Raw genomic sequence first — 25,192 nt, forward strand, 5'->3', positions numbered from 1 at the left:
TGGTGAACATGATTGGACGCACGGTTTAAAAGATAAAACGTTTTGAATAAACGGATCTACGAAAAAAGGGAAAACTCTGAGATTGTGACAAGTAACGCGCTGCATATGCACCACTTATCGCGACCCGAAAAAGTGAAGTATTCTTTGCAATGAGTATTCCTTAATTAATGATTTCAACAACTTATGGCAACACGCTGCAAATAGAGAATTCCCATCAACTCGCGGGATCCATCATGAACCCATGCATGCATCGTCATCATGTACGCAACAACCACCGCCTTTGCCCCTCCTCACGCCCAGATTATGGGGGATGAACCAAGAGAGGTGAAAATGGACAAAACTGACACTTATCTGAAACTTTAACGCAAAATGGCCCAAATTTGAAAAAAAAATCACGAAATGGCCCTTTTTGCATGATGCCCCGGGCTAGGGCGTCATGCTATTTGGAATGGTGCCCTAGGCCAGGGCGCCATGCTACATGTCGCGCCCTAGCCCGGGGCGTCATGCAAAAGAGGGTCATTTCATGAAATATTTTTAGATTGAGGCCATTTTGTGTTAAAGTTTCAGATAAGGGCCAAATTTGTTTATTTTCACCCAAGAGAACACCCTCAAGGAGGAGGCCCGGATCTCAAGGGACGGGTGCGCGCCGGACATTAACGGCGGACGGGTGCTCACCGGAGATCAGCGGCGGACCGGTGTTGTTGCGTGTCGACTATAGAGGTGAGTATTGCCCTCGACATCTTTCACTGTTTGTAAAATTAATCGTTCTGGTTCTGCAGTTTAATATTGATGCCATATCGTGGTATTGGTATAGATCTCATCAAATGGAGCAACTACAATAGAAAACAGTCTTATGATAGAAAATAGAAAAAATTGTCCTGGGCCGTCAGATCGAATTTGGATGGCCCATATTCTACCGAAGAGATATGTGCGCTCTTTTGCAAAGTAGTCCCTCATTTTCAAGTTATTTTGCTTCCGATCTCTGGTCATGTCCTTCTCCTTCCAATGCGAGCAGCGGCGGCTGAGGCCTGAAAAATCCCCAAGCCTAGCCCTAATGGTGTGCACGTATCCCTCTAGCTCGTCGAAGACGGCGGCGGCGTAGATCCTGTACCTAGCTGGGCGACCTTGTCCACCGGAGCCGGCGTTCCATCTCCGCCCCCACGAATCCTGGTCGTCTCGTCGCCGGCGGCCGGGGTGCCCGGGAGGACCTCTCTCGTGCTCCGCTGCGACGTAGGCCGAGCAAATTTCCAGGTACCCTTCTCCAACATCTAGAGGACGACTTCGATCCACCCATTCTCCACAGGTGGCTCCTTGATCTACTATTTGTCTTACCCCCATCCAGCCATTCTCCACAGGTGGCTCCCCCTCCCCCTTCGTTCCTAGCTCCGACATCTGTTGGTGGCAGAGAAGAAACCTCGAGTCTTCAAGAATGCAGGTTTGCCATGCTCCAGATTGGTTCTGTCAATTTAGATGAAATTGGGAAAATAATACAATCAGCCATTCTTGTTCCATCATATAAGAATCTTGAGCTCTCCTGCCCAACTTTTGTTAAACAAGGTATCCATTATAGTAGTATGAAATTGGTGCACAAGTCATTACTGACCATTCTAGTTTTTCTAATAGGAAAAATCACACTTTTTTTCAGGATCTCTGGAGATCCCTGGTACATATTAGCAGGGGGGTTTCCATAAAATGTCCATTATGTGGCCTGGGATGTCTCCACTAGAATCTGTACCATACATGTTTGATTCGGCTGTCCAGGATGATTTTTCTATTTTTCTACCCTAAGCCCGTTTTCTATTGTAGTTGGGAGCATGTTCGATCTGGCGGTCTAGGATGATTTTTCTATTTTTCTATCCTAAGCCTGTTTTCTATTGGATGATTTTTCTATTTTTCTATCCTAAGCCTGTTTTCTATTGTAGTTGCCCAACTACAATAGTTGACGATGCGGCGGTCGAGGATGATTTTTCTAGGTGATTCTAGTGAAGACATCCCAGGCCACATAATGGATATTTTATGAAAACCCCCCTGCTAATATGTATATGTAAAACATGACTTTTATAGCAATCACCTCAGCCTTCTCATATTCAGTCATTTCGTCCTCTGTAAATAACACTAGTTTTCAAATCCTCTCAACGTTGATGATACTTAAGTACAGTACAATAGTGGCTTCTACTAGATCACTGATTACCCCAAAAAAATTGAACATTTTGGCCTGTAATTTTTTTGTCAACATCTATCACAATATTTGTATACACTTGAAATTTAAGCCATCTCATTCAGGCATATATTCAATTGGACCATCCCAGGCACAAATCGTTGAGCAAGAACCAGAGTAGTAGCTTCCCTCTCTCTCTCAAAAAAAAAGCTGGTAGTAGCTCAGATTTCAGCAAACTTACCTGCAGACCGAGCCCCAACTCATAAGATGTTTTTGTGACTGACTGTAAAAAAACTACCCAATGCAAAATCGGCAACCAAATGAACAAAACTGAGGCAAGTAGACACATGCCTCATCCAAGCTAAAAAAAACATGCATCATCCAAAGCTCCTATATGCAGGAACACAATACTTCTTTCCAACAGCAAAAACTTTGCAGGAAGCGAAGCAACCAAGATCCGGCATTAATCTACACTTATTATAAGAAGAATTAAGCAAAAAGCAAAGACAAAGGCGAAACAAAAACATCAGAATGGTCACACATGACAATAAAAACAAGTCGGCATACAAAATCATGTTGCAGAAGGTTACCAACTACCATATGCAGAATTACATTATTCTCATTTCATTTCTCCGGAAGCGAAACAGCAAGGGCTGGTCCATGATCTACAAGTCTTATACAAAGTCAAAGTGCAAAGCAGAGTGGAAAGACCACTCAATTACAGGGGGTTTGGCATCAAGCAAGACTTGCTCTCTCCTCGTAATTTGGCTGCTTTGCCCTTGCACATGAGCATTTCCAGTGATTTGCTATCGTGAATGCACAGAACAGAAAAGTTCCTGATTTATGTGCTGGTGCTGGTGCTTCTTGTTCATCAAGCTTTATGTGCTGGAAAGATGACACCAAACAAATATGAATTAGTTCGAGCACAAGACCGTGTGAGTGTCACTCATCCATACTTCAATATTTTGCTCCTGAGATAATCTAATGAGTATGCATTAACAATACCATTTCACTAGCAGGAATCGAGGAAGAGAACTGTACGCTGCATATAGTCATTTGTACACTTTACTTAATTTCATCACTAAACTTGCAATAACAATTTGATCAGGTATAATTTCTGCCATAGGGGGGAGATGAAATTTCTTAGAGCGTTCTCTCGAATATGTGAATGGAAAGCTCATTCCAATGCAATATAACCAGGCTAAATCATTTGGATATTGTTACTATCTAGAACAAACATGATAATTTTTGCCTGGGCAATTCATTTCTGCAAGGGGCAAACTAACCTAAAATTTGTATTAGACAAACTCGCTCAGCCACTTGATCAGGATGCCTGATACGCTAGTAGACATGTCTCCTTCATACTTGAAACTCCTAAGTAGCATCGATCTCTTAGTAGCACATTACACATATAGCCGACATGACAGTCAAAAAAGTCAAATGAACAACTAGCAAAGCTGCATTTAGTTTACAATCGGAGTGTTATACTTATTACAACCGAATGAGGAAGAGTAAAGAGCTAACACAATTGTTTCACAACAGCAAAACTAGCATGATGTTTTGTTTCAGTAACATTACTGGACAAATAGATACTCCATCCGTAAAGAAATATAAGAGCATTTAGACCACTAGAGAAGTAATCTACATGCTCTTATATTTCTTTACAGAGGAAGTAGTAAACTCTAAAAAACAGTGAAGTGCTACATATTGCAAGTGTAAATTTCAGTCTTGTGCTGACAAGTACTTGAATTTCAAGTACTTTAATAGGTAGATGAGATTAGTTCGTTCTCATGTACAGTTCCAGCAAGTTAATAAAGTTTCACAATACCGAAATGTTTGAAAATCTAGTCCAAGCAAACTATAGCAAGCTGACTGGGAATAAGAAAAAACACCCACAGATCCAATTGGAAGATACTTACCCATTGAATGATCTTTTATGCCCAAAAATGACACTCCATTCTATTATTTTTCATGCTATTTTCATCTACATTCCATCACATGTACCAGGGGTCTCCAGAGATCCTGAAAAAAAAGTGTGATTTTTCCTATTAGAAAAACTAGAATGGTCAGTAATGACTTGTGCACCAATTTCATACTACTATAATGGATACCTTGTTTAACAAAAGTTGGGCAGCAGAGCTCAAGATTCTTATATGATGGAACAAGAATGGCTGATTGTATTATTTTCCCAATTTCATCTAAATTGACAGAACCAATCTGGAGCATGGCAAACCTGCATTCTTGAAGACTCGAGGTTTCTTCTCTGCCACCAGCAGATGTCGGAGCTAGGAACACAGGGGGAGGGGGAGCCACCTGTGGAGAATGGCTGGATGGGGTTAAGACAAATAGTAGATCAAGGAGCCACCTGTGGAGAATGGATGGATCGAAGTCGTCCTCTCTAGACGTTGGAGAAGGGTACCTGGAAATTTGCTCGGCCTACGTCGTAGCGGAGCACAGGAGAGGTCCTCCCGGGCACCCCGGCCGCCGGCGACGAGATGACCAGGATTTGTGGGGGCGGAGATGGAACGCCGCCTCCGGTGGACAAGGTCGCCCAGCTAGGTACATGATCTATGCCGCCGCCGTCTTCGACGAGCTAGAGGGATACGGGCACACCATTAGGGCTAGGCTTGGGGATTTTTCAGGCCTCAGCCGCCGCTGCTCGCATTGGAAGGAGAAGGACATGACCGGAGATCGGAAGCAAAATAACTTGAAAATGAGGGACTACTTTGCAAAGAAGAGCGCACATATCTCTTCAGTAGAATATGGGCCATCGAAGTTCGATCTGACGGCCCAGGACGATTTTTTTCTATTTTTCTACCATAAGACTGTTTTTTATTGTAGTTGCTCCCTCATCAAATACTTTCTCCGTTTCTTTTTACTCTGTATATAAGATTTGATCAAAGTCAAACTGCACAAAGTTTGACCAAATTTATATGAAAAAGTATGAACATTTACAATACTAAAATTATATAGTATGAACATGAAGGAAATATGCTCTAGAGGCAATAATAAAGTTATTATTTATTTCCATATATCATGATAAATTTTTATTATTCATGCTAGAATTGTATTAACTGGAAACATAATACTTGTGTGAATACATAGAGAAACTAAACGTCACTAGTATGCCTCTACTTGACTAGCTCGTTGATCGAAGATGGTTATGTTTCCTAACCATAGACATGTGTTGTCATTTGATTAACGAGATCACATCATTAGGAGAATGATGTGATTGACATGACCCATTCCATTAGCTTAGCACCCGATCATTTAGTATGTTGCTATTGCTTTCTTCATGACTTATACATGTTCCTGTGACTATGAGATTATGCAACTCCCGTTTGCCAGAGGAACACTTTGTGTGCTACCAAACGTCACAACGTAACTGGGTGATTATAAAGGTGCTCTACAGGTGTCTCCAAAGGTACATGTTGGGTTGACGTATTTCGAGATTAGGATTTGTCACTCTGATTGTCGGAGAGGTATCTCTGGGCCCTCTCGGTAATGCACATCACTTAAGCCTTGTGCAATGCAACTAATGAGTTAGTTGCGAGATGATGTATTACGGAATGAGTAAAGAGACTTGCCGGTAACGAGATTGAACTAGGTATTGAGATATCGACGATCGAATCTCGGGCAATTAACATACCGATGACAAAGGGAACAACGTATGTTGTTATGCGGTCTGACCGATAAAGATCTTCGTAGAATATGTAGGAGCCAATATGAGCATCCAGGTTTCGCTATTGGTTATTGACCGGAGACGTGTCTCGGTCATGCTACATTGTTCTCGAACCCGTAGGGTCCGCACGCTTAACGTTGCGATGACAGTTTCATTATGAGTTTATATATTTTGATGTACCGAAGGTTGTTCGGAGTCCCGGATGTGACCACGGACATGACGAGGAGTCTCGAAATGGCCGAGACATAAAGATCGATATATTGGACGGCTATATTCGGACACCGGAAGTGTTTCGGGTGATTTCGGAGAAAACCGAAGTGCCGGAAGGGTTACCGGAACCCCCCGGGGAAGTATTGGGACTTAGTGGGCCTGAGGGGAGAGAGAGGGCAGCAGCCCAGGAGGTGGCGCGCCCCCTCCCATGAGGAGTCCGAATTGGACTAGGGGAAGGGGCGCGGCCCCTCTTTCCCTCTTCCTCTCCCTCTCTTTCCTTCCCCCTTCTCTCTTCCTAGTTGGACTAGGAAAGGGGCTGGAGTCCTACTCCTACTAGGAGGAGGACTCCCCCTTCCTTGGCGCGCCCCAAGGGCCGGCCGGCCTCCCCCTTGCTCCTTTATATACGGGGGCAGGGGGCACCTCTAGACACACAAGTTGATCTTCGTGATCGTTCTCTTAGCCGTGTGCGGTGCCCCCCTCCACCATAATCCTCGATAATATTGTAGCGGTGCTTAGGCGAAGCCCTGTGACAGTAGAACATCAAGATCGTCACCACGTCGTCGTGCTGACGGAACTCTTCCCCGACACTTTGCTGTATCGGAGTCCGGGGATCGTCATCGAGCTGAACGTGTGCTAGAACTCGGAGGTGCCGTAGTTTCGGTGCTTGATCGGTCGGGCCGTGAAGACGTACGACTACATCAACCGCGTTGTCATAACGCTTCCGCTTTCGGTCTACGAGGGTACGTGGACAATACTCTCCCCTCTCGTTGCTATACATCACCATGATCTTGCGTGTGCGTAGGAAATTTTTTGAAATTACTATGTTCCCCAACAGTGGCATCCGAGCCAGGTTTTATGTGTTGATGTTATATGCACGAGTAGAACACAAGTGAGTTGTGGGCGATATAAGTCATACTGCTTACCAGCATGTCATACATTGGTTCGGCGGTGTTGTTGGATGAAGCGGCCCGGACCGACATTATGCGTACGCTTACGCGAGACTGGTTCTACCGACGTGCTTTGCACACAAGTGGCTGGCGGGTGTCAGTTTCTCCAACTTTAGTTGAACCAAGTGTGGCTACGACCGGTCCTTGCGAAGGTTAAAACAGCACCAACTTGACAAACTATCGTTGTGGTTTTGATGCGTAGGTAAGATTGGTTCTTGCTTAAACCCGTAGCAGCCACGTAAAACTTGCAACAAACAAAGTAGAGGACGTCTAACTTGTTTTTGCAGGGCATGTTGTGATGTGATATGGTCAAGACATGATGCTAAATTTTATTGTATGAGATGATCATGTTTTGTAACCGAGTTATCGGCAACTGGCAGGAGCCATATGGTTGTCGCTTTATTGTATGCAATGCAATCACCCTGTAATGCTTTACTTTATCACTAAGCGGTAGCGATAGTCGTAGAAGCATAAGTTTGGCGAGACGACAATGATGCTACGATGGAGATCAAGGTGTCGCGCCGGTGACGATGGTGATCATGACGATGCTTCGGAGATGGAGATCACAAGCATAAGATGATGATGGCCATATCATATCACTTATATTGATTGCATGTGATGTTTATCTTTTATGCATCTTATCTTGCTTTGATTGATGGTAGCATTATAAGATGATCTCTCACTAAATTTCAAGATAAAAGTGTTCTCCCTGAGTATGCACCATTGCCAAAGTTCGTCGTGCCCAGACACCACGTGATGATCGGGTGTGATAAGCTCTACGTCCATCTACAACGGGTGCAAGCCAGTTTTGCCCACGAAGAATACTCAGGTTAAACTTGACGAGCCTAGCATATGCAGATATGGCCTCAGAATACTGAGACCGAAAGGTCGAGTGTGAATCATATAGTAGATATGATCAACATAGTGATGTTCACCATTGAAAACTACTCCATTTCACGTGATGATCGGTTATGGTTTAGTTGATTTGGATCACGTGATCACTTAGATGATTAGAGGGATGTCTATCTAAGTGGGAGTTCTTAAGTAATATGATTAATTGAACTTTAAATTATCATGAAACTTAGTCCTGGTAGTATTAGCATATCTATGTTGTAGATCAATAGCTCGCGTTTAGCTCCCCTGTTTTATTTTGATATGTTCCTAGAGTAAACTAAGTTGAAAAATGTTAGTAGCAATGATGCGGATTGGATCCGTGATCTGAGGTCTATCCTCATTGCTGCACAGAAGAATTATGTCCTTGATGCACCGCTAGGTGACAGACCTATTGCAGGAGCAGATGCAGACGTTATGAACGTTTGGATAGCTCAATATAATGACTACTTGATAGTTTAGTGCACCATGCTTAACGGCTTAGAATCGGTACTTCAAAGAGGTTTTGAACGTCATGGACCATATGAGATGTTCCAGGAGTTGAAGTTAACATTTCAAGCAAATACCCGAGTTGAGAGATATGAAGTCTCCAACAAGTTCTATAGCTAAAAGATGGAGGAGAATCGCTCAACTAGTGAGCATGTGCTCAGATTGTCTGGGTATTACAATCGCTTGAATCAAGTGGGAGTTAATCTTCCAGATAAAATAGTGATTGACAGAATTCTCTAGTCACCATCACCAAGTTAGTAGAACTTCGTGATGAACTATGATATGCAAGGGATAACAGAAACGATTCCCAAGCTCTTCGTAATGCTGAAATTGACGAAGGTAGAAATCGATAAAAACATCAAGTGTTGATGGTAGATGCCGGGGTTTCTGATCCACGGGCACCTATGGGACCGGCGGACCGGGTCCCTTTTTGGTTCGGCGGGGGGCGGAGGTTGCGCAAAGAGCAGATCGAGGCGAAGCAAGCGGGCGGTTGGTCGTGCGAGGAGTAAATCGAGGTGAAGCACGCGAGCGATCTACCCAGGTTCGGGCCGCAAGGATGCGTAAAACCCTACTCCTGCTTTGTGGATTGGTATTGATTTCTAGCTCGAGGGCGAGCGTGTGGAATTGCTGAACCTCGCGAGGGCTCTCGAGGTGGCCGACCCCCTCTACGTTGCACACGGGCCTCCTTTTATACTCAAGGGGTTACCGACATAGAGCAACGGGGGCCAAGGGCAAAAATGGAAAGGGTGCCGTGGGTAGGCACAGCTAGGTGCTGTAGTAGGCACAGCTAGCTGCTACAGTGTTATCATACCTAACCCTGACGGCAGGGGACAAGGGCATTAAATGCCCGTCTGTGTCGCCTAGACAGAACCGAAAGGGACCGCTAGGGACGCCACCGTCTTGCCACGATGGTTGTCTTGTCAGCGCCTGCGCACCACCGCATGTCTCTAACTGCACAGCCTCCTGCCACGTGCGCTCAGGAGGGGCCCCGGAGCGACACGTGGGTGGATGTGCTGGAGCGCGGGCATGGAGTGGGGGCCTGCCGCGGCAAGCGCCTTGCCGCGGCCGTCGACTTGTCGTTTCCGGGAGCTTGTCGCCCACCGGGCCTTGTCGGGGCGCGTAGTGCGCCGCGGCAAGTTCCTTGGAATGCCTCGGACGGCCTTCCCGGCAAGCGCCTCTTGCCGGGGTCTTGGGACGCTTCTGATGGCCTTCCCGGCAAGCTCCTCTTGCCGGGGTCTTGCCTTTTTCCCGGCAAGCTCCCCTTGCCGGGGTCTTGTCTTGACTACTTTGTTCTTGAATGGTATTCAGAGGGACCACAAGGAATCTTGGCGGCGAACTGGCAGGCCTTGCCGCGGGACGCTGCGACTGCCCGTGCACAAGTTCGGGGTACAAGGGTACCCCTACTCTAGTACACCGACAGGAGCCCCCGGGCCTGGGCCAGACACGGTGCCGAGCGCTGTTGGGCCAGGCCCAAAACAGTGCACGGGCACGCGCGGCCTAGGTCGCGCCGCACCTTCCTCCGCTTCCCCCGCGCCCTCCCCCCGAACGGCACGCGTTGAATGCGGCGTCGTGGGGGAGGTCGTGGGGGTTCCTTCTCTCAAAATGCGGAACGTCCGCCCCCTTCCCCCCTTTAAGAGCAGGGGAAGCGGGGGCAGTTGGTCCATTCGCCCGTTGCCGTTCCCAATCTCGTAAATCTCCGCCGCCCTCTCGCCTTCCCAAAGCAGAGAGAGAGAGCAGCGCTCCGCCCTCCGCCGCCGCCAGCACCACCAACGCCGTCGACCCCTTCCACTGCTTCCGCCATGGCTCCGAAAGCCGACAGGGGGAAGACCGTGAAGACGACCGAGGCGCATCGGCTCGCGGCGCTGCGGAAGACGCGGGCTGTTTTCCCCCCCAGGCTCGGCGCGATGGAGCTGAAGGCGGACTATTCTCTGTTCTGGTCGGCGGAGACGCGCGCGCATCCGCGCACAAGGGTTCTCCCCGCCGCCGCCTGTGAGACTACCCCAAATGGGTATGCCTTCTTCGCGTTGTTCTTCTATTGCGGGCTCTGCCCGCCCTTCTCTGATTTCTTCTGCGACGTCATGAACACCTATGGGTTTCACCTCCTCGACTTCACCCCCAACGCCGTTCTGACGATGGCAGTTTTCGCGCATCTCTGCGAAAACTTTGTCGGAGTTCTTCCCAATGTGGCCCTCTTCCGCCATTTCTTCACTCCTCGAGTAGAGAGAGGAGAGCCTCTATCCGGCGGGATTGCCTGGATTTCGAGGCCCGGCAAGAAGGAGACCTATCTGGAGGGAGAGTTTCGCGGCAAGTGGGAGGAGTGGAGGGCTGACTGGTGCTGGATTGTCGAGGAGAGTCCGCAGCCTTTCACCGCCCGGCGCCAAACCCCGGTGGCGCACGGCGACGACTGGAGCGACCTGGCCCCGGAGGACGACAGGCTGGGGATCGCCGTCACCAGGATCCTGCGTCTCCGGAATGCCGGGCTCACTGTCGGCGCGGTTGGCGCAGACTTCCTCCGCCGCCGCATCGCCCCCCTGCAAGAGCGGGGGAGGCCAACTTGGGAGTTCAAGAACGCGGCAGACATTATGAGGCTGCGGCCGGGCCTCAACTACAACTTCACAGTTCTGGAACTCCACGCAATGCTGCAGGAGCTGTTCAGGTACGACCCCCAGCATCCCGAGGTGTTCAGGTTGCCGGGGGGCGTCGTGCCTTTGTGCAACAACTCCGCGCTCGACCGCATCCGTGCAATGATGCCGGAATGCGACTCGCACGGGATTGTGCCAACTTGGTAGGAGCCTGCCGACGAGGTCGTGCAGCACTTCTTCGACAACTTGGTGGAAGTGGCCGTCCGCCTCGACGAGAAAGACGGCCTCACCCGCGACACCACTGACGCGGAGATGGCGCGCATCGCCACCAGGCTGGAGGAGGCGGCGGCAGCCGCAGCTGCGGGCGAGTTTGGGTTCACCACCGCGGAAGCAGACGCGGCAGAAGTGGCGAGCTATGGCGAGCAAGGGGAGTCCGCCGGCAAGGAGGGGCTTGCCGGGCAGGACGTCGAGCCGAGCGAGCCTACCAAGGATACGGGCAGCTCGCGGCAAGTCGACTCCTCTTCCTCCTTGCCTCCGTACGGCCCACCAGAATCAGAGGCCCCAACGCCGCCTAGGAGGCGTCTCCACAAGGTTGGCGACGAGGCGGGGCGGCAAACGGGTCAACAGTCGCCACGCCGCGTGACGCGCTCGACCACGGCAAATGCCGTTGCCACAGGAGCGCCTCATGCTACGACGGCAACTGGAGCGGGGTCCACCCGAACCACCGCTTCGGTCCCTGCCGCTTCCCGTGCCGTGCCGCCAGCCGGAGCGGGGTCTTCTCAGACCGCCACCTCCGCACCCGCTAAGCGGCCAAGGGAAGCTTCCCCTCCACCTCCTCGCTCTGGGAGCGCGCCGGGCTTCGACTTCTCCGCGCTGAGCTCCGACGAGGAGGATGAAGAAGAGTAAGCTTCTCTTGCTGCACTCGCGCTTCTTCGGTTTTTGTTGTTGTTCTTTTTTCTCAATTGCTTCTCCCTGAGCCTGCTCCTCTTTAGGACTCTGGCCCAGAGGGCGGCAAAGAGAGCTAAGGCCCCGGTGGTCATCGTCGAGGACGTGCCCACTGCGACAACAGGTGGCGTGCCCGAGACAACCTTGCCGGACCTGGCGACTTTCCTCCATGGCAGCCCCCAGCGTAAGTGTGTGAACTTTTTGCCGCGGTGAGGCGCGCATGGGTACTTGTCTTTGCTGATATCCGCTTGTTGCCTTGCGTAGGAGCAGAGCAGCCTCACCAGGAGCGTCCGGAGACAACCCCCGGCATGCCATCTACTTCAACTACGCCGCCCAAGGAAAGTTCTCCGGCAAGAGATTCTCCGACAGGGGGTGGCTCTCCGGCAAGGGGGAGCTCTCCGCCAAGGGACGGCGCCAGCATCCCCCCAGCGGCAGAGACCATGGCCACCGAGCCCAGCGCAGGTAATCTCCTTGCTTCAAATCTTCCCTTGGGTTCTTCTTCTTCTGGTCTCTTTGAGTTTTTGGCTCGATCTTGTTTGACTCTTTCCCCCTTTGCCGGCCATCAGACCCATCTGCTGCGGAGCGGATGGAGGCCGAGGTCGCCGCTGAGGACGCAGCCGGTGGCGGTGACGCCGCCAGCGCCGAGGCCACCGAGGCTGGCGCCGCGGCGGCTGGCGAGGGATCTGGCGATCGTACTGACGGCCCAGAGGCCGCAGGAGCGCCAGGCACTGCACCGACCGCCGACCCGTCCGCCAAAGCCGCAGCGCCAAGCATCGAGGAGCCCCAGCCGGCGTTTACTTGAAAGCCGGCGAAGGCGTCTTCATCAACCTCCCCTGGGCATCAAGTTCCAGGGCGCCGGTCGAGGGGGAGGTCTTCGACGGGGAAGTGCTTGCCTCCGCGGGTCTGAAGCTGGCCGACGCGCCGAGTAGCAGTAGCAATGAACCCGAAGAGGAGCGGCTGCTGCGCAGGTTGATGTCGCTCTACCGCGCGCGACAAGCCAAGATGGAGTCCCGCGAGGCGCTTGTCGCGAAGGCGGGAGTAGACATTGAGAAGCGCGCAGACGAGCTCGCGGGTTTCCATCGAGAAGCCGTCCGATCCTTGGCAGAGGAGCGGGAGCAGCTCGCTGAGGCGAAGAAGGCCTTTCTCCTCGAGAAGGCCGAAGCCGAAGAGCTGCAGCGACTTGCCGTCGTGAAGCTAGCCGCAGAGGTGGGCGAGCAGGCGCAGCGGAAGGTCGACCTCGATGCTCACGAGGAGGAGCTTGCCGCGCGTGAGGAGAAGCTGGGCGGAGCCCTCAAGCAAGCGGAGGACGCTGCCGCCGCTGCCGAGGCCGCCAAAAAGGTGCTGGAGATGAAGGTGGTGCAGCTGGAGGCTGACCGCAAAGCATATGGCGAAGAGCTCAGCGCCGCCAAGGACTCCAACGCCGCCCTTGAGTCGAGGCTGGTCGCTTTGACCAGGGCGCTGGACGGCGCCAAGGAGCGGGAGGCGGCCTTGAAGAAGGAGATCGATGCCGACAAGGCGCTGCTGGAGAGTGCTGCCACCACCCAAAACGCCTTTAGGGATACGGTGGAGCACTGGACAGAGAGCCTCGTGAACGCCGCTGGGGGCATCGACAAGGAGCTGGCGCAGCTGGGGGTGGAGGACTTCGGGTACTCCTCCGACGAGAACCTCCAACCTAGCGCCAAGCTCACTATGTTCTTCCAAGGCGTGGCGACGGCTCTCCAGCGGCTCCGAGATGAGATCCCGAAGCGGCTGGCCGACGAGTCGCGCGAGATCTGTGCGGGAGCCCTTCAGAAGGTGTTGATGAAGGTTGCCTTCCGCAATCCAGGCCTCCGCCTCCACAACGTCCTTAGATCCTTGCCGCCTGATATCGATCAGGAAGAGCTCAAGGCCCTTGTCGCACCCATTGTGGACAAGGTGAGCGGGATCAAGAGGGGCGAGGACGACCGCGTCGACTAGGTCGCCGGCTTCCTTCTTTCCTTGTCGCTGCTAGCTATGTTATAGAAAACATTTATTAGAGCTGCGACAAGCTATTTTGTAATATAATTTTCTTCTGGATAGCCATCACAACGTTATTCCCTTTACTTGACTCCTCCCTTTGTATGTTTTTGCCCTACGCTTTTAGGGAACTTGCCGGTGCAGGCATCCGGTCTGCGAGCGCTGAGCGCGGAACTGGCGGTGCCGCTACCGACAAGAAACCTTGTCGCAGCCAGCTGCAGCTCACTTAAGTTGCTGAGCGGGGCTCGAAGCAAAGTAAGGGCGCGGCTAGTGTAGCAACTAGCCGCAGCTAACTTACGTTGTTGAGCAGGCTCAAAACGATGCAAGGGCGCGGCTAGTGTAGCAACTAGCCGCGGCTCACCTAATGTTGTTGAGCGAGCTCGAAACAACGCAAGTGCGCAGCCAGCTACGAGTCGGCTCCTCCGCGCACAGGCTTCCTATACAAAGTGCAGTCGTTCAAGGAAGATAACTTGGAATTTAAAAGATTTGGCTGCTCAAACTTTGGCGACTTAGCTTTTCTGTCGTTTGCTTCCCGGCAAGACGAAATTCTTGAACGACGCCTGGTCCATACCCTTCTCTTCTCCCCTTTCCCCCCGGCAAACTTGTGGGCGAGGGATCCTTTCTTTCCTTGGAAGAAGGAAGAAAAGAAAGAAGAGAAAATAAAGATAGAGAGCCTAGCAGCTCGTCAACGCTTGCCGTGGTGTTGGTGCTGCACAAATGTCAGATCATATATGCCAGAAATTAGAAAGCATAAAATCGACAAAATGTGCGGAGCACGCGGGCTCTGCTGCGCACGGGATCTGCGCCCGGCCTCGTACAAAGGATTACATGCAACAGCGGCAAGACTTTGTACAAGAGGTGGTTGCCGGAACGGGTTCCGGCAACCGCGCCTTACGGGTAAAACTCACGAAGATGCTCGATGCTCCAGGAGTTGCTCACTGGGATGCCATCTTCGGTCTCAGGGCGGCCGGCGCCGGGCCCAGTGACTCGTTTCACCCGGTAAGGGCCTTCCCATTCCAGCGTCAACTTTGTATGTTTTTGCCCCACGCTTTTAGGGAACTTGCCGGCGCAGGCATCCAGACCGCGAGCGCTGAGCGCGGAACTGGTAGTGCCGCTACCGGCAAGAAACCTTGTCGCAGCCAGCTGCAGCTCACTTAAGTTGCTGAGCGGGGCTCGAAGCAAAGTAAGGGCGCGGCTAGTGTAGCAACTAGCTGCAGCTAACTTACGTTGTTGAGCAGGCTCGAAACAATGCAAGGGCGCGGCTAGTGTAGCAACCAGCCGCAGCTCACCTAATGTTGTTGAGCGAGCTCGAAACAACGCAAGTGCGCAGCCAGCTACGAGTCGGCTCCTCCGCGCACAGGCTTTTCATACAAGGTGAGCCGATCCAGGGGAGACAACTCAAAAATTAGAGATCTGGCTGCTCAGGCTTTGGCAACTTATCTGTTCTGGGTGTGTTGACGTGCATGGTGACCTTGGACGCTCCGAGATCCACCAGCTCAATCTTGATCTAGCGAGCGCATGGTACCGTGAGTACCATGACGCTGCCGGTCCCGCGCCTCCTGAGATGGGCGCGGTGCACGCACGGATGCCGAGGTCTTTGAGTGCGCCCGGTCGTTGTGGGAGCCGGCCACGCCGCCGATGGGCAGCGTAGCCTTGTCCTGGGACCTGGCGCGCCAGAGACTTCCCTCGTCGATGCGTGCCCTTCCGCCGGCGCCTGCCCCACCGTCCGTTTGCTCCGGCGGTGGGTGGCTCGGCGCGGGCGGAGCAGCTGCCTCCGAAACTTTCTTCTTCGGAGGCATGTTGATGAAGATGGTGAAGATCGATGAAGAAGATGAAGATCTAGCCCGCAAGAACGCCGGATCTGATTCACACAACTTCGACGCCCCCTACCTGGCGCGCCAGAGATGCCGGGGTTTCTGATCCATGGGCACCTATGGGACCGGCGGACCGGGTCCCTTTTTGGTTCGGCGGGGGGCGGAGGTTGCGCAAAGAGCAGATCGAGGCGAAGCAAGCGGGCGGTTGGTCGTGCGAGGAGTAAATCGAGGTGAAGCACGCGAGCGATCTACCCAGGTTCGGGCCGCAAGGATGCGTAAAACCCTACTCCTGCTTTGTGGATTGGTATTGATTTCTAGCTCGAGGGCGAGCGTGAGTGTGTGGAATTGCTGAACCTCGCGAGGGCTCTCGAGGTGGCCGACCCCCTCTACATTGCACACGGGCCTCCTTTTATACTCAAGGGGTTACCGACGTAGAGCAACGGGGGCCAAGGGCAAAAATGGAAAGGGTGCCATGGGTAGGCATAGCTAGGTGCTGTAGTAGGCACAGCTAGCTGCTACAGTGTTATCATACCTAACCCTGACGGCAGGGGACAAGGGCATTAAATGCCCGTCTATGTCGCCTAGACAGCACCGAAAGGGACCGCTAGGGACGCCACCGTCTTGCCACGATGGTTGTCTTGTCAGCGCCTGCGCGCCACCGCATGTCTCTAGCTGCACAGCCTCCTGCCATGTGCGCTCGGGAGGGGCCCCGGAGCGACACGTGGGTGGATGTGCTGGAGCGCGGGCGTGGAGTGGGGGCTTTCCGCGGCAAGCGCCTTGCCGCGGCCGTCGACTTGTCGCTTCCGGGAGCTTGTCGCCCACCGGGCCTTGTCGGGGCGCGTAGTGCGCTGCGGCAAGTTCCTTGGAATGCCTCGGACGGCCTTCCCGGCAAGCGCCTCTTGCCGGGGTCTTGGGACGCTTCTGATGGCCTTCCCGGCAAGCTCCTCTTGCCGGGGTCTTGCCTTTTTCCCGGCAAGCTCCCCTTGCCGGGGTCTTGTCTTGAGTACTTTGTTCTTGAATGGTCTTCAGAGGGACCACAAGGAATCTTGGCGGCGAACTGGCAGGCCTTGCCGCGGGATGCTGCGACTGCCCGTGCACAAGTTCGGGGTACAAGGGTACCCCTACTCTAGTACACCGACAGTAGACAAGACCACTAGTTTCAAGAAAAGGGCAAAGGGAAAAAGGGGAACTTCAAGAAGAACAGCAAGCAAGTTGCTGCTCAAGTGAAGAAGCCCAAGTCTGGTCCTAAGCCTGAGACTAAGTGCTTCTGCTGCAAAGGGACTGGTCACTGGAAGCGGAACTACCCCAAGTGATTGGCGGATAAGAAGGATGGCAAAGTGAACATAAGTATATTTGATATGCATGTTATTGATGTGTACTTTACTAGTGTTTATAGCAACCCCTCAGTATTTGATACTAGTTCAGTTGCTAAGAGTAGTAACTCGAAACGAGAGTTGCAGAATGAACAGAGACTAGTTAAGGGTGAAGTGACGATGTGTGTTGGAAGTAGTTCCAAGATTGATATGATCATCATCGCACACTCCCTATACTTCGGGATTAGTGTTGAACCTAAATAAGTGTTATTTGGTGTTTGCGTTGAGCATGAATATGATTTGATCATGTGTATTGCAATACGGTTATTCATTTAAGTAAGAGAATAAATTGTTGTTCTGTTTACATGAATAAAACCTTATATGGTTACACACCAAATGAAAATGGTTCGTTGGATCTCGATCGTAGTGATACACATATTCATAATATTAAAACCAAAAGATGCAAAGTTAATAATGATAGTGCAACTTATTTGTGGCACTGCCGTTTAGGTCATATTGGTGTAAAGCGCATGAAGAAACTCCATGCTGATAGGCTTTTGGAATCACTTGATTATGAATCACTTGATGCTTGCGAACCATGCCTCATGGGAAAGATGACTAAGACTCCGTTCTCCGGAACAATGGAGCGAGCAACTGACTTATTGGAAATAATACATACGGATGTATGCGATCCGATGAGTGTTAAGGCTCACGGCGGGTATCGTTATTTTCTGACCTTCACATATGAAGATATGCGTATATCTACTTGATGAAATATAAGTCTGAAACATTTGAAAAGTTCAAAGAATTTCAGAGTGGAGTGGAAAATCATCATGACAAGAAAATAAAGTTTCTACGATCTGATCGCGGAGACGAATATTTGAGTTACGAGTTCGGTCTTCAATTAAAACAATGTGAAATAGTTTCACTACTCACGCCACCTGGAACACCACAGCATAATGGTGTGTCCGAACGTCATAACCGTACTTTATTGGATATAGTGCAATCTATGATGTTTCTTACCGATTTACCACTATCGTTTTTTGGGGTTATGCATTAAAGACAACTGCATTCACGTTAAAAAGGGCACCATCTAAGTCCGTTGAGACGACACAATCCGAACTGTGGTTTGGTAAGAAACCAAAGTTGTCGTTTCTTAAAGTTTGGGGTTGTGATGCTTATATGAAAAAGTTTCATCCTGATAAGCTCAAACCCAAATCGGAGAAATATGTCTTCATAGGATACCCAAAGGAGACTATTGGGTACACCTTCTATCACAGATCCGAAGGCAAGACATTCATTGCTAAGAATGGATCCTTTCTAGAGAAGGAGTTTCTCTCGAAAGAAGTGAGTGGGAGGAAAGTAGAACTTGATGAGGTAACTGTACCTGCTCCCTTATTGGAAAGTAGTTCATCACAGAAATTTGTTCCTGTGACTACTACACCAACTACTGAGGAAGCTAATGATGATGATCATGTAACTTCAGATCAAGTTACTACCGAATCTCGTAGGTAAACCAGAGTGAGATCCGCATCAGAGTGGTACGGTAATCCTGTTCTGGAAGTCATGTTGCTAGACCATGACAAACTTGCGAACTATGAGGAAGCGATGATGAGCCCAGATTCCGCGAAATGGTTTGAGGCCATGAAATCTGAGATAGGATCCATGTATGAGAACAAAGTATGGACTTTGATTGACTTGCCCGATGATCGGCAAGCCATTGAAATTAAATGGATCTTCAAGAGGAAGATGGATGCTGATAGTAGTGTTACTATCTACAAAGCTAGACTTGTCGAAAAAGGTTTCTGACAAAGTTCAAGGAGTTGACTACAATGAGACCTTCTCACTCGTAGTGATGCTTAAGTCTGTCCAAATCATGTTAGCAAATTGCCACATTTTATGAAATCTGGCAAATGGATAACAAAACTGCAATCCTTAATGGATTTCTTAAAGAAGAGTTGTATATGATGCAACCAGAAGGTTTTGTCAATCCTAAAGGTGTTAACAAAATGTGCAAACTCCAGCGATCTATCTATGGACTGGTGCAAGCATCTCGGAGTTGGAATATACGCTTTGATGAATTGATCAAAGCATATAGTTTTATACAGACTTGCGGTGAAGCCTGTATTTACAAGAAAGTGAGTGGGAGTACTACAACATTTCTGATAAGTATACGTGAATGACATATTCTTAATCAGAAATAATGTAGAATTATTCTACAAAGCATAAAGGAGTGTTTGAAAGAAGTTTTTCAAACAAAGACCTCGGAGAAGCTGCTTACATATTGAGCATCAAGATCTATAGAGATAGATCAAGACGCTTGATAAGTTTTTCAATGAGTACATACCTTGACAAGATTTTGAAATAGTTCAAAATGGAACAGTCAAAGAAAGAGTTCTTGCCTGTGTTACAAGGTGTAAAATTGAGTAAGACTCAAAGCCTAACCACGGCAGAAGATAGAAAAAGAATGAAAGTCATTCCCTATGCCTTGGCCATAGGTTCTATAAAGTATGCCATGCTGTGTACCAGATCTATTGTATACCCTACAATGTTTTTGGCAAGGGAGTACAATAGTGATCTAGGAGTAGATCACTGAATAGCGGTCAAAATTATCCTTAGTGGAATAAGGATATGTTTCTCAATTATGGAGGTGACAAAAGGTTCGTCGTAAAGGGTTACGTCGATGCAAGTTTTTGACACTGATCCAGATGACTCTAAGTCTCAAACTGGATACATATTGAAAGTGGGAGCTATTAGGTAGAGTAGCTCTGTGCAGAGCATTGTAGACATAGAATTTGCAAAATACTTATGGGTCTGAATGTGACAGACCCGTTGACTAAAATTATCTCACAAGCAAAACATGATCACACCTTGGTACTTTTTGTGTGTTAATCACATATCGATGTGAACTAGATTATTGACTCTAGTAAACCCTTTGGGTGTTGGTCACATGATGATGTGAACTATGGGTGTTAATCACATGGCGATGTGAACTAGATTATTGACTCTAGTGCAAGTGGGAGACTGAAGGAAATATGCCCTAGAGGCAATAATAAAGTTATTATTTATTTCCTTATATCATGATAAATGTTTATTATTCATGCTAGAATTGTATTAACCAGAAACATAATACTTGTGTGAATACATAGAGAAACTAAACGTCACTAGTATGCCTCTACTTGACTAGCTTGTTGATCGAAGATGGTTATGTTTCCTAACCATAGACATGTGTTGTCATTTGATTAACGAGATCACATCATTAGGAGAATGATGTGATTGACATGACCCATTCCATTAGCTTAGCACCCAATCGTTTAGTATGTTGCTATTGCTTTCTTCATGACTTATACATGTTCCTGTGACTATGAGATTATGCAACTCCCGTTTGTCGGAGGAACACTTTGTGTGCTACCAAACGTCACAACGTAACTGGGTGATTATAAAGGTGCTCTACAGGTGTCTCCAAAGGTACATGTTGGGTTGGCGTATTTCGAGATTAGGATTTGTCACTTCGATTGTCGGAGAGGTATCTCTGGGCCCTCTCGGTAATGCACATCACTTAAGCCTTGCAAGAAATGCAACTAATGAGTTAGTTGCGAGATGATGTATTACGGAACGAGTAAAGAGACTTGCCGGTAACGAGATTGAACTAGGTATTGAGATACCGACGATGGAATCTCAGGCAAGTAACATACCGATAACAAAGGGAACAACGTATGTTGTTATGCGGTCTGACCGATAAAGATCTTCGTAGAATATGTAGGAGCCAATATGAGCATCCAGGTTCCGCTATTGGTTATTGACCTGAGACGTCTTTCGGTCATGTCTACATTATTCTCGAACCCGTAGGGTCCGCACGCTTAACGTTACGATGACAGTTTCATTATGAGTTTATATATTTTGATGTACCGAAGGTTGTTCGGAGTCCCGGATGTGATCGCGGACATGACGAGGAGTCTCGAAATGGTCGAGACATAAAGATCGATATATTGGACGGCTATATTCGAACACCGGAAGTGTTTCGGGTGATTTCGGAGAAAACCGAAGTGCGGAAGGGTTACCGGAACCCCCCGGGGAAGTATTGGGACTTAGTGGGCCTGAGGGGAGAGAGAGGGCAGCAGCCCAGGAGGTGGCGCGCCCCCTCCCATGAGGAATCCGAAATGGACTAGGGGAAGGGGGCGCGGCCCCTCTTTCCCTCTTCCTCTCCCTCTCTTTCCTTCCCCCTTCTCTCTTCCTAGTTGGACTAGGAAAGGGGCCGGAGTCCTACTCCTACTAGGAGGAGGACTCCCCCCTCCTTGGCGCGCCCCAAGGGCCGGCCGGCCTCCCCCTTGCTCCTTTATATACGGGGGCAGGGGCACCTCTAGACACACAAGTTGATCTTCGTGATCGTTCTCTTAGCCGTGTGCGGTGCCCCCCTCCACCATAATCCTCGATAATATTGTAGCGGTGCTTAGGCGAAGCCCTGTGACAGTAGAACATCAAGATCGTCACCACGTCGTCGTGCTGACGGAACTCTTCCCCGACACTTTGCTGTATCGGAGTCCGGAGATCGTCATCGAGCTGAACGTGTGCTAGAACTCGGAGGTGCCGTAGTTTCGGTGCTTGATCGGTCGGGCCGTGAAGACGTACGACTACATCAACCGCGTTGTCATAACGCTTCCGCTTTCGGTCTACGAGGGTACGTGGACAATACTCTCCCCTCTCGTTGCTATACATCACCATGATCTTGCGTGTGCGTAGGAATTTTTTTGAAATTACTACGTTCCCCAACAGAACATACGTTTCATGGTGCATATAATAATATTGATTTCATATTGTGAATGTTTATATTTTTTAATATAAACTTAGTCAAACTCTATAAAGTTTGACTTTGACCAAACCTTATATATAGACTAAAAGAAACAGAGGGAGTGTATCAAGGGAAGAACGAGGTTCTGGATGCTGCTCCTGGCAGTTGGTTTATATATGGGCTGAGCAATTATGGCACAATCCGGTTATTAACTCTGAATTTAATCCTTTGCGCAACTCGTTAGGTGGGAGTAACTTTGCACTATAGCAGCTCCATTGGTTTGTTTTTAAAGATATGAAAGATATTTAACTTTTGAAGATACGAAGGAATACTTTTCACATTACTCTTATGGATTTTGCTCATCTATATAAACTATCAGATACTCCAATTTGTAGTAATAGTCTTACCATAGTCATTCCAAGAACTCAAAATGTGAATCCAACTATGCATTCTGGATGCAAATTCTTTCAGAACTATATTCCTGGAGTCTTCTGTCGTTTTGGTACCTAAAATAACATACTACTACAGTTGTAGTTCAATGACATTAAACATGATTTTGCATCACAAATCGTTGTCTACTTTCTTCATAGTCCATTAATTCGATGCTTAAGTTAAGGGCCTTTGGGTTTTAGTTTCGTCCCATGTCTCCAAAATCTCTGGACCGGCCCTGGTCGTTGTACTCAAGATCTTCACCACACCACGCCCATCTCTTCGTCAGCCTACGCCAACAGATCCAGTCCAGTAGTAGCTCCACCGGTTGCTGCCCACCGACCCTATCATGACCAACGAAAACTTCCTAGCCATCGCGGGGCTCCTTGAGGCGGCAGGTCATCTTGTCATTGTACTACTGCTCCTTGTAGCACCACGGCCGCCGGCCACTCCTAACCGACTACGTGCGTACCGGCATACTGCGCACGGAATCTCTATTGAATTCATACACCAGCCTCAAAAGTCCAAATTGATAAAGAAAGATGGGCAATATATTTCAACAACCTTCACATGAATTATTTGTCCATGCCCCGTTGAACGGCAAGTCCAGCTCTCGTCACAAATGCGCCGCCCTGGAGGTGAAACTATGCCATGTGTGCTGCCCTTCACAGATCACGGTGAGGCCAATGTTGGGATTGTCGACAATCCAGGCCATCTGAGGAACACAGTGTGGGTCACCACTCTGCCGCTGCACGACTTCTGGTGCTCATGTTGGCGCCTCGTTGTTTGTGTATGGTTGTACCCTGGCCGTTTTCCGGCGAGATATCCATTGACAAATACGTAGCAGATCAATACAATAGATACTTCATCCGTCCGTGAATAATTATACTTCTAGCTTTTGTCCTAAGTTAAAATTTTAAAATTTTGACCAACTTTATATGAAAAAATAGCAGCATTTATGGCACTAAATTAGTATCACTAGATCCGTTTTGAAATGTATTTTCATAATATACCAATTTAATGTCATATACGTCACTGCTCTTTTCTATAAAGTTGGTTAAATTTTAAAAACTTTAACTTAGGACAAAAGGTGGATGTACACATATTCACGGACAGAGGAAGTATGTGAGTTCACCAAAGAGCAAGCAACCTGTCTGGGGAGATCAGCTTGCACTTTCGTGTGTGTCTCCACCAAGAGGCGGCAGGCCATCTTGCGGTTCAGGATTGCAGAGAAGTCCTCTCGTGAATGGCGTGGTGAAAGGAACTACCTGCAATTACTAATTTGTCCTCAAACTAAAATTAAGACCCCAAATCATATCAACCACTGCATCAACTTAATACTACCCTTCAATTTGTGTAGTATGATGTACCGTAAAAATTCTCTCCATAATCGGGAGCTCAATTTTTTTTTTGCATTCTTCATGGTCCTAGTGCAACGGTCTTCCCCAGAAGTGTAGTATTTTCTTGTGTCAATCAAGGCATTATATGAAAATAATTGCCTGTATAGTTCAGTATTCGTTTGTAAAACATAATATAACTATAAAAAAATTCAATTCAGAAGAACATAAAGATGAGCATGCAGCGATTACAACTTTTTTTATTCCAAGATGTTCATGGCAACAATCAGCTGACATGGTGTCTTAAGGCAAAGGGAGGGGATGAGGGGAGGTTGCTTCTAAAGGAGGGCAAGCAGAACCACAAATGCATTCTTGGCTGGTTCTAAAGCATTTATCTTGCTCCAATGCACAACAGAAGCACAAACCATTTGGGCATGGTGGAGGATTCTTTTGGCACAAGCAAATTTGGATCTTGCTGCTATTCATATCATCAGATCTTTGAGCTGCATGCAAATAAGTGTCCACATTAAACTAGGTAATTTGTAAAATTATGCACAAATTCACAAAAATTAGTAATGTTTCTTAACTAGATCGCCAAAAGTAATATATAGAACTAACAAATATCTTTACGAGAAGTTCACCTAATTGTTGTTGTGTACTCACCCTGAGAAAATGTTATGAGACATGGAAGGATGATCATCACGAGCATAATCATCTTGCTTCTCTCCATGGCAATATATGCTTTCAGATATGAGTAGTATCTTCTACGGAGTACTTGCTAATTGCTACATGTTTCACACACATATATATCCAACCAATCTGATCTATGTTTAGGTAACAATTAATTGTGCCGATCTGTGCTTATCCATATTAATTACCAGAAATAAAATGCTCTATATTTGGTGAGTAGTAAATGCAGCCATATCCTTCAAATTTTGTAGTGTTGATTATTCAACCCTGGAAATAAAAGGGAATCCCTAGGGACTACCATTGGATGGCATCCCAGTGAGTGGTGGATGATTCACACATGTGAAAAGAAATAAGGCTGGTCGTAATGGTAGTATCATAGATAGTATCATGCATGCCAACTAGGCAATTTTGATGATGTGTCATTGCATTAAATGAAAAAAAAGATGATGAAGTATCATATTATGATACCGTATCATAATAAATGTTATGCTACTTTGTGTCATGCATGATAATAGATAGAGTACTACATGATACTATTATATGATACTATGCATTAGGGAGGTAGTATCATATGCATGATACTATTATATGATACTCTCCATTACAACCAGCCTAATACATCTCGTTAGCTTAGTGCGTGTACAAGGTGTTACCTTAGAAAAATAAATATTGCATGCAGAAGAGAGAACCAAACAAAAAGGTTTGCCTTCTCTAAATTTATTTTTGACGTCATGCTTTCTCTAAATTAGGACACGATCTATTATCAACAATACCTCTCACCACATATATAGGTATATAAGTATCTCTCTCCTATATACATAGTAATATACTCCCTTCATTCCTAAATATAAGTCTTTTTAGAGAGTTGATGAATATGACTACTATATACAGATGAATATAGACGTATTTTAGAGTTTAGAT

The 25,192-nt window shown here is 48.2% G+C and overlaps 1 long non-coding RNA gene across 1 annotated transcript; it reads right to left on the reverse strand.

Annotated features, from left to right (window-relative positions):
• Positions 1-23,815: 23,815 nt before the first annotated feature.
• On the reverse strand, positions 23,816-24,370 carry LOC147974747 (uncharacterized). The gene is made up of 2 exons (XR_015601985.1): positions 24,245-24,370; positions 23,816-24,084 (listed from the first exon to the last, which is right to left on the reverse strand). It is a non-coding gene; the product is annotated as an uncharacterized LOC147974747 (long non-coding RNA).
• Between the last annotated feature and the right edge of the window lie 822 nt (positions 24,371-25,192).

Source organism: Triticum urartu, chromosome 4A (genome assembly GCF_056163025.1).
Source record: "Triticum urartu cultivar PI428250 chromosome 4A, HENAU_Tu73, whole genome shotgun sequence".
NCBI classification, from domain to species: domain Eukaryota; kingdom Viridiplantae; phylum Streptophyta; class Magnoliopsida; order Poales; family Poaceae; genus Triticum; species Triticum urartu.